Consider the following 10,083-nt stretch of genomic DNA (forward strand, 5'->3'; position numbering starts at 1 on the left):
GTTGGAGAGGACCTGTAACCATACAGGAGCAGTAAGTATAAACTACCAGTTGAGATCTTTGCAGAGTTAGTCTCCCTGTGGCCCAGATATTTTTTGCTATGGTCTGGATTTGGGCCCAATATTTATTTCCTAGGTTTTTACCTTTTACTTAAAATGGCATTTTAAGTACAGGCAGCAACACAGCTTAAACAAGTGGTAAGAGTTATTCAGTCAGTGAGGAATACAGACATACCTGGGTCATGTTCAAGGAGAGTGAGCCAAGAAGCAGAAGTGGAAGGCAGAGCGATTGCTACCTTTCATTCTTGGAGTTTGTTCCACGCAAGCAAAAGCGCTGACAGTAGGAGAAAGGCCAGGAGCCATAGTGAGCAAGCTTGCCAGGTGGTGTGAGACTGCGAGAGTAATCCCCTAGCCAATGTGAGCTTTTAAGCGGCCTGTGAGGGGCATGGTCATGCAAGGACGCCACCCCACCCCGCCCCCTCAGGCCCCAGGTAATGATGGGTCAGCGTCCTTTGATGCACTGGTGGGCATAAAGAAGTGCACGAATGGGGGGAGGTGTGGCTTCCAAAGCCGTGACCGCATATCACTCCCAGTTTGGTTTCAACTCAGTACAAAACGTGTGGCATAACCGACTTTGTTAGGTGAAGTTTTGCTGCGCTCTCTTTCCTATCAGCCCTAGAACCACCACTGGACAGAGCTGGAACCTTTGCGATTTCGTAAGATTCTATCTTAAACTACAATTACCCGGCTGCTTTTGAAGTACAAGTACAGCTTGTAACTGGCCTATAGTGGAAGCAGTTCTATTTCCAAAGTGAAGCTCAGAGATATTTTGAGGGAAAGAGGTTTCTAGGAATTTGGCGACCTACTCTTCACCTGCAACATGAGACGTTATTCTGTTATTTTTCAGTGCCGGCATCCACGTTACTGAGAAAAGAAACTCTAGAGGCTCAATAGCGACAAACACTACTCTATAAAAAAATTGATTATCTAAAGCCCTGGTTTATCATCTCCACGTGCTCTAGGACACCTGGACTAATTCAGAAGCTCCAAACCCTTGCACACACACGAAACACATCTGCTAAGTCAAAAGGTGTTCTCTTTTGTTTCCAATGTGCTATAAATATCACTTCAGAAACAAACACTGAAAGGAAACAGAAGAATCTAACTCTTAAAAGAGACAAAAGGATGATATGAACTCCTGCTCTTTTCTTCCTGTTATCATGAGCAAGTCCCTTATGTATTTCTCTTCTACACATTTATACAAATTCAATGCAAAAACACCCCTAGATTGCCCCACTCCTTTTTTCCCATGCAATGTGTATTTCTGAAAGATGACTGATAAATGCTATCACAATAATAGTTTGGAGATGATTTTTAAAACAATGCCAGAGGCCCTGGGTGATGGCTCAATTGGCTAATCCTGCCCTTGCTTCTGCCAGGATCTCAAATGGGTGCCGGTTCACATCTCAGCTGCTTCATTTCCCATCCAGATCCATGTTTGTGGCCTGGAAGAGCAGTAGAAGCTGGTAATAGCCTTGGGACCCTGCAGCCACATGAGAGACTTAGAAAGAGCTCCTGGCTTTAGACTGGCTCAGTTCTAGGAACTGAAGTCACTTGTGGAGTAAACTCAGCAAATGCATGGTTTTTCTGTGTCTCCTTCTCTTTGTAAATCTGCCCTTCCAAAAAAAAAAAAAAAAGGAAAATAAATAAATCTTAAAAAAAAAAATTGCCCATTGAATTTTACCTTATATTCAGCAATTCAGTTTTTGCATTGGAATTTGTCCCTCTCACTTTACTTGTATTACTCTTCAGTAAGTTCAAGTATCCTGCTTTGTTAACAGGATAAAATATACTACAATATAGTGAGGTGGAGGTCACTCTTCACTGTTTTCATGTGGTCACATGTTGATTCAAATATTAGGAGATCCAAATATTTGCCAAAATTTTTACAATCAATGTGCACATTTACTTTATAATCATGTGTAGACTTAAAAATAATGAAATAAATAAAGCATTTAACTTAAATGATACTTCATCTGTTAATGGTTTTTGTGCCAATTCTCAATAGCTTTTGGTAGTAGTAATGTAATTTGATTTCTGAGCAATTAAGCAGCGCATTTAATACTGGGAAGATGATTAATTGCAAACTTTAAACAATGTGCCAACAAAGTTAATTTTTCTTTTTAGGTTAATTTCTTTTCAAAGCATAATAGGATCAACAATTTATAAAATTTCGGGAACAATTAGACCTTGGTGGTTATATAGTAGCACTACTAGTCTAATGCACAAATCATTTCTAACTTTTCTGTGTGAAGTAATGGCTTAAACTTTAGCATGGTACACTTTCCGTTTCCAGCAAACCCAGTCCATCCAGAGCCTGAACTTAAATACAGAAAAACCACCTTATATTTATCTAGCACCTGAAACATCACAGAAATATTAGTTAGATGCTAAAAAAGGCAAGACTGACAATATAAAATTTCCATCTCCAGTAGACCTTGCAATAGAGTAAGGAAATAACAGATAAGACATAGTCACTCACTGATGGAAACGAGTGATAGAAGTATGTGTGGAACACAAGGACAGCACAGATGGACAGCACAGAGTCGAAGCTGGAAAATCTTTAAATGCCAGCACCTTATCTGAATCTTGAACCCATAAAATTCAGTTGGATTTCTGTAACAAATTAATTTATATGCTTCGACAGAACAAAAGGGCTGGACATGTACATGTAAGAATAATTAGTGTATTGGTGGAATGCAAACTCATAGAACTGACTAAAATTTCAGAATAGATATTTATATTAATCAAGTAAAAATAGACCAAGAACAGGCAAACAAAAGGAGGCCCTGTAAATGGAAAAAAAATGACCTTGGCCTATTACCCACAGTAATGTAAATATGCAAAGTAAGAAATATCTAGAATAGTACCAATCAACTTCCCTAAATGCTATTAATAATTGTTTCAAAAATAGACAATTAATTCTATGCAGCTAATTGACAGGCTAATTCTGGCACCAATTATTTGTGTGCCAAAAAAAAAAAAGATTATTCAATGCATGTATGGATTTTAAACCACAAAAGCAAATTCAGAGGATAAGACAAAATTGTATAAAACTGGGATTGTCAATAGAAGAGTAAAAATGGCACAGCAGGTAGATGGGATGAATCCAGCGAGCTTGCTGAGCTAAAAGCATATCACTAATTCTGTTTCTCTGTAGTTTTATGCAAGGGATATAATCTGGGCTTTACAAAGCATGAGTGAGAAACGAATTACATGGTGGGGGCAGGGATCATGTTGAGATTGGAAAAACCATAATAGAAAACAAGGATGAGGGAGGGATAAAGAAAGCATCTGGCTTTTGTAGAAATATGGAGAGAGAAACCATTGTGTACATGAACAGGAAATATTTCAAATGATAGAATTTTTTTTTAAAATAAAGTTATACCGTTTTCTTACTTTTTCCATGGAAATACATGTTGTAGATCTTATGCAAATATCATGTGACTGATTTAATTCAGGAAGTTAATGAAGATGAAGAAACTGAACATTTATCTCTTGTAAGACATGGTAAGGAAAAACCTCATGGAAAGAATGGCTTAGAGGGAGAGAAATGAGCTCAAATGGTGACACAGAATGTGAGCACTACCATCCACCACTGTGTGTAACATGGGGCTGGAGTTAAGTGAAGCACTAAGATTTATTTGATTTTACCAGTAACTAATAATGGCTAATGGTACAGCCCATAGATAGATTAAATTGATAAAAATACTACCTATCACTACTAGTTCATCTTAAATACACAATTCTATTATTAGCAACAGGTCAAAGATTTCTTGAGTTTTTATTGGTTACATGCAATTATAGTCTAATTGGCCTGAGATTAGTGACATTTTTATATCAATGCAGGTTGAATGATTCTATTTGCATGGAGTATGGCTGTGCTGATTTGATGTTTTGCAAAGCATAATTTTCATTTTGGTTTATTTTAAAAAAAGGTTCACAATAAAATCACTTCAATAGTTTATATAATTAATTCCGTAAAAGGAAAATACTCCTAAGAAAAAAGCCCAAAAATATGATTACATGGTTAAAATATTTCAGAGATAAAACCACTGCCAAATATACATCATTCTCATATTGGGCCAAAAACACATTAATTATAGTTTATCGAGTGTTAGGCTAATGATCTATCAAAATCCTTAGTATAATTTAAGCCATTATCTGTGACTTACCGTCCATACAGTCAGCTTCTTGCTAGTTTATATAAATTAACTTAGCACTCTCCTTGTATTTCAAAATTAACCTCACTCGAAATTCCAATATTTCTTATTCATCTTAAATGGAAATGATTGTATACCTTATTATTATTTTTAAAAACTAACACTACTGTTTCCAGAAACCTCCTCCATGCAAGGGCTACGCTGCGTCCACGTAATTTCATTATCAGAGCTGAGAACAGAGATCACCATTCGTTTTGTTTTCCCCAAACACATTTTAATCATACAGAAGATACTTAGAAACAATAAATAACTTGAGTGCTAGACAATTTATCCTTACAGCCAATTCATCTGGACAACTTATTTTCACAGTACTATTTACTTAAAGAGTTTTTATGCAGGTTCTCCCTTGGCTGTGTCTACCAATCAAATTATTAAATTACAAACACTTCTCGATTGCAATCATCTACTTCGTTTTTAAAAAAGATTCACTTATTTTTGAACATGAAGATGCCTAATAGATGTTGCTAATTATTAATCAAGAGCAAAAGAGAAGGGAGGTGGGTATGTGAGCTTGCAGCAGCCCCTGCACCCACAAAGCACCCAGCTCCAAGAGAAGAGGTGTGAGATGGAGCTTAGGTGATGCTCCAAGACGCTTGCACTGTCATGGTGGACTACTGGAAACCACAACCAAAGAAGTTCTATGATTGCTGCAAGAACTGGAGAGCAGACAAAGCATAGTGTTCAATTTCATGAAAGAGGACAGAATCAGAAGAAAAATGTGTCAAAAATGACCAGTGAGATTAAACAGAAAAGTCTGGATAAAGCAAAATGAAGACAAACCATTAAAGGAGTTTGTGGCTATGGAATCAGCTTCCCTGAAAGCATAGTTGGAGAGTTTGAACATGAAGAGGGAGACATTTCCAGGGCAAGCTATTCAAATAACAAGCACTGGCCCAATCACCCACCCCCGAATCAAGTCATTCAAAACAAAACATCCCACAAAATGCAGATGGAAAGAAGGCATGGCCCCTGAAGGCCACCGTAAGAGCCAGGTCCTATTGCAAGAGAGATGCCTTTAGGATTCCTATCTTAGAAAGACAGGAGTGAAGACCATTTCGGCAGAAGGCTTAAGTGAAGATGATTATAGCTAGTATTACAATACAGGAACCAGAGAATCTAAGTGGGAGTAACCTGACCATTCCATTGTACACACCGTCAATCTGCTTGTTTGACAAAGTTGGTGACAAGTCACTTGCTACCCTAGTAGAATCCAAATCATCATATTCACATAGTGATTCCAAAGGGTGACAGGAGGCAAAGGGAGAAGGCTTTACAAGAAAAAAAAAAGCTAAAACGCAATCGGAAAAACTAAAAAAAAAATTGCAATGAAGGAACTGAACTAGAAACACAGAAAGTATACTAAAAACAAAAATCATTGTGTCCAAATGAAGAACCATCCAAATCACATCAGAAATCAAGCCCTTATGGAGAATGGCAAGAAAGTAGGCAAGAAGTCAACATGAATGCACAAGTAGATTTAGAGTTTCTAAGCACTGGAAATGAGTACAGCCCAACTTCAGAAAGTGATGGAGGGGAACCCAAGTGGTATTAAAAGAAAAAAAGAATTCTTCTGGAGTTACGGCACATGGGGTGGTGCCAGTTTTCAAAAAGAGAAGAACTGAAAATGGGAATGATGATCAAGAATTGTAAAATAACATCATTCATACACTATCTGGAGAGAAGAGAACAGATAAATTTTAATGATTCTGTGTATTTCTAACTATTGTGATGATAAACATTTAGATTTATCTGAATGTATTTTGCCAATGAAAATCCTTTTTTTCTGAGGAATTAGGCATTGTTCCTAATATGGAGACTACCACACATTGTAGTACAATTGATTATGTTCAGTGTCCAAAAAATGATAATGATGTCATAATTTAAGATTTCATATTACATGGAAGCAAGGATTTATTCCACTCTTACATGTATAAAGATACATTAAAAATATGCTACTTTGGGGGCCCAGTGTGATAGTGCAGCGGCTAAATTCCTCACCTTGAATGTGCCAGGATCCCATATTAATTTGTATTTTGGCAGCCCACTTCCCATCCAGCTCCCTGCTTGTGGCCTGGGAAAGCAGTCAGGACTCTGCACCCACGTGGGAGACCCGGAAGAGCTCCTGGGCTGCTGGGTTCAGACCGGCTCAGCCCCAGCCGTTGCCGGTCACTTGGGGAGTGAACCATTGGACAGAAGATCTTCCTCTCTGTCTCTCCTCCTCTCTGTATATCTGCCTTTCCAATAAAAATAAATATTTTTTTTAAAAAAATGCTACTTTTGCATACTAATATTAGCTACTATCTAAGAAACAAGGATTAGACTCCATGAGAGAAAATCCACAGCCAGTGACAGATTGAGTCTGAGGATCCCATTGAGAAGACTAACATGGAAAGTATTTGCATATCACATACCTTACTCAATTTAAGGCCAAGAAGCAGGGTCAGCTCAGGCATTTTAAACACAGTGCAGAAAATCTGATGAAACCTTGAACAAAATGAGACATGAGAATTAGCGCCAGCTCTATTCCAGGTAATAACTGTTGTTGAAGCATTTCTGCCTCATGTCTATCCTTATGCAAGTAATCCAGGAACAAAAAGGTGAAAGAGACATGTCCCTTTTCTTCAAGAGTATGTGTCTGGGAAAACGCTTCCTAAGGTTTATTTAAAACTATATAGGTTAGAGACTTGAACTAAAATCGGTCCAGAATATCACAGATCTTTACAGTTCATTCAGCTGAGAATTTTGACTGTTTTCTGGTTAAATTTATTTAAAACTGGACTTATTAAATGCATTTCAAGTTTTTAAAATTATATCTTTTATACATTGAGTGCTATTTAACTTTTGCTAATACGTATTTGCCTTTTTAAGACACTAGCATACATTTAAGAAAATGGTAGCTTATGAAAAACCATGACTGTGTGGAACAAAGCAATAAGAAAAGATACAATGCAATTAGAAACACTGGCATACAAAACAACATCTTATCCCACTATCCCGCTCTTGGGTATATATCCAAAGGAAATGAAATCTGCATGTGAGAAATGACATGCAACCATATATTAGCAGCAGCACAACCCATAATAGCAAAGTCATGGAAACAACCCAGATGCCCATTGAAAGAGGTATGGATAAAAAAACTGGTACACATACTCCATAGAATACTACTCAGCCATTAAAAAGAGCGAAATTCTACCATTTGCAACAAAATGGTCCTATCTGGAGACCACTATGCTCAGTGAAATAAGCCAATCACAAAAGGACAAATATCATATGTTCTCTCTGATACAAGGTAACACTCATGTAAAATATAAAACCAACATATATACAGATAAACAAGCGTGTACATGTATTCTCATAAATGAACTATGTAATGGAGACTGGGATACCAGGAAGTGAAGGTCCCTACTTCTGAATACAAGGAAGACTCCCAATAAAACCATTAAATATACCTCAACATTATGATACTAGATTTTCTACCTTTGTCTACAATTCCATGATATATGTAAACAGCAGAATGCTAAACTTCTGACAGTTACTAAAGGACTGTGTTACTGTAATAATATGGGGAAGGTGATGGGAAGGGAAAGTGCAGAGTGAGAAAGAGGAAGAAAGGGGAAACTTCCTATGCCTACAAAATCACATCATGGAAAATAACAAAAATAATTTTTAAAATAACAAAATAACTTCTTGTGGAATGGGACATTGGCACAGCAGGCTAAGCCTCCACCAGCGATATCCATATCCGGGCACTGGTCCATGTTCATTGTTGCACTTCTGATGGAGTTCCTGCTTGTGGCTTTGGAAGGTAGCAAAAGATGGCTCAAGTCCTCTGGCCCCTGTGGGAGAACTGAAAGCAGCTCCTGCCTCCAGGTTTCAGTTGCCCCAGCCTGGGCCATTATGGCCATTAAAGCCATTTGGGGAATGAGCCAGATTGAAGAGGTTATGTCTTTCTCTGTATCTCCTTCTCTAGCTGTTCCTTTCAAGTAAAATAAAATATATCTTTAGAAAAAGAACAGCTTTTAAAAAAATGAGAAAACTGTTTCCTTCACAGAAAACTATATGAATGAGATAATCAACTCTAGCAGTTGCTTAATTTACGTTAATTTGCATTTTAAACCAATGTGGAAACCTGGTATTTTATTTTATTGGAATCAGGGTCTATTTTCCTTAAGTAATGATAGCTTGAAAAAGAACTAAGCACTAAACTGTCTACCACTCCTTATGGAAGATGCCCCAGGGAGAGGAAGGTAGATATTTCCTAGACAAAAATACTCTTTGGAAATCTAAAGGCATGGGTTGCTCTGGCGATCAATAACAGCCAGAGTGCTAAAGATCAGAGACAAAAACAGTAAGTGATAACCAACCAGGGGTATATATACCTATAAAATGAACTCAACCATACCTTTCAATTGAACTGTTAAAATTTAGCCAAGTTCTTATTCTTGCATTGAAAGCAGTTTTTATTCACAAATTTGTAGGACAAAGCTGACACTCAGTATTACATAGAAATGGGAAGACTCATTCAGAACGTGAATGTCTTAAGCCAGAAGGTCTCCGCATCCTTTATTGTGTGTTGTCATATTTATCTAACTCAAAACTTTCTTCCAGATTACGAGGCAGTGCACCTTAGACGGGTGGTTAAAGTGGAACCATCCCGTTTGTTAACTTTACACTCAGAGAACGGCTTCGTAAAATCCTCATGCTGACCAGCAGAGCAGACATCATTCCACTATGCATTACCGACTTTATTACCTAATGCACCATAAAGATTTTTGCAAAATTCTTTGGTTTTCTTCTGTTTCAAAATTTTATTGAAAGTCCTATGGGAAACATTATACATTCCTATAAAATAAATTACCTCAGTTTCAGTTTGAAAGCAGTTTCAATCTTTGAAATGATGGGAAATGTTTTTGTTTCCTGGATCTCTCACTTCTACCGTTTTATGAATTTCATTTCTTTGTTTAAGGTTCCAGTGGTATTTTCCTGGGTTCACAGCAAGAGGCACAGGGGACTGACCTTTCCATTCTTGAATTCACTAAAATACAATAAAATACAATAAAATACAATACAATACAATACAATAAAATAAAGCAGAGACATAAATGAAATCTCCTTTTAAAGGATGGGACAGAAAGTATTTTCATTGTTATCAAGTTTGTTTAAACTTATATAATATTTAAAAGCAGTTGTTTCATATGGGACCGCATTTTGAAAAACAAACCAAGGTAGTTTTCATTTCTACAGAGCTTTCGAAGGATAACTATGAAGTATGTGTCAAGGCATTGAAATGTTTGTTTCTGCACAAATAATATCACTCAGTTAGCCTGTCTATCAAAGTCTAGGTCAAGATGTTAATTTAGATATCATTTAAAAATAATGATTAGGTCTAACATATCATCGTAGCTAATTGGAATGTATGCAGAAACTCCAGTTTTACCCAATTAGCCGTTTTACATTCTCCTATCAATGAGGAAGACACACTTACAGCAAACCACTAAGCCCTTGAGCAGCATCTCCTTTCAGGATAAAGTCTGCAACAGCAGTAGCCTGGCTTGCAGGCCCCAAAGCCACATGGTCTCCAGACTGTTGGAGCTATACTTTCCCATTCCCAGCTTCTCTGGCTATTGTGATTTTGGCCACTACCTTCTTCCAAAATCCTTAGACTTCAAAGGTGTATGTAAATAAAACGCCACAATTCCTCTTGAAGAAACCGTCATCATGAGATGCTGAGCTAAATCTTGCACGGCCTGTAACATCCCTTATGATAGACTGAACTCTTCCTGGATTTTCTACATTTTATAGC

The 10,083-nt window shown here is 37.3% G+C and overlaps 1 pseudogene; it reads left to right on the top strand.

The window, feature by feature from the left end:
* The first annotated feature begins 442 nt into the window (after positions 1-442).
* LOC121153458 lies at positions 443-5,930 on the top strand (annotated as a pseudogene).
* The last annotated feature ends 4,153 nt before the right edge of the window (positions 5,931-10,083 follow it).

This window comes from Ochotona curzoniae, unplaced genomic scaffold, assembly GCF_017591425.1.
Source record: "Ochotona curzoniae isolate NIBS_2020 unplaced genomic scaffold, NIBS_Ocur_1.0 contig_2692, whole genome shotgun sequence".
In the NCBI taxonomy this organism is placed as follows: Eukaryota; Metazoa; Chordata; class Mammalia; order Lagomorpha; family Ochotonidae; genus Ochotona; species Ochotona curzoniae.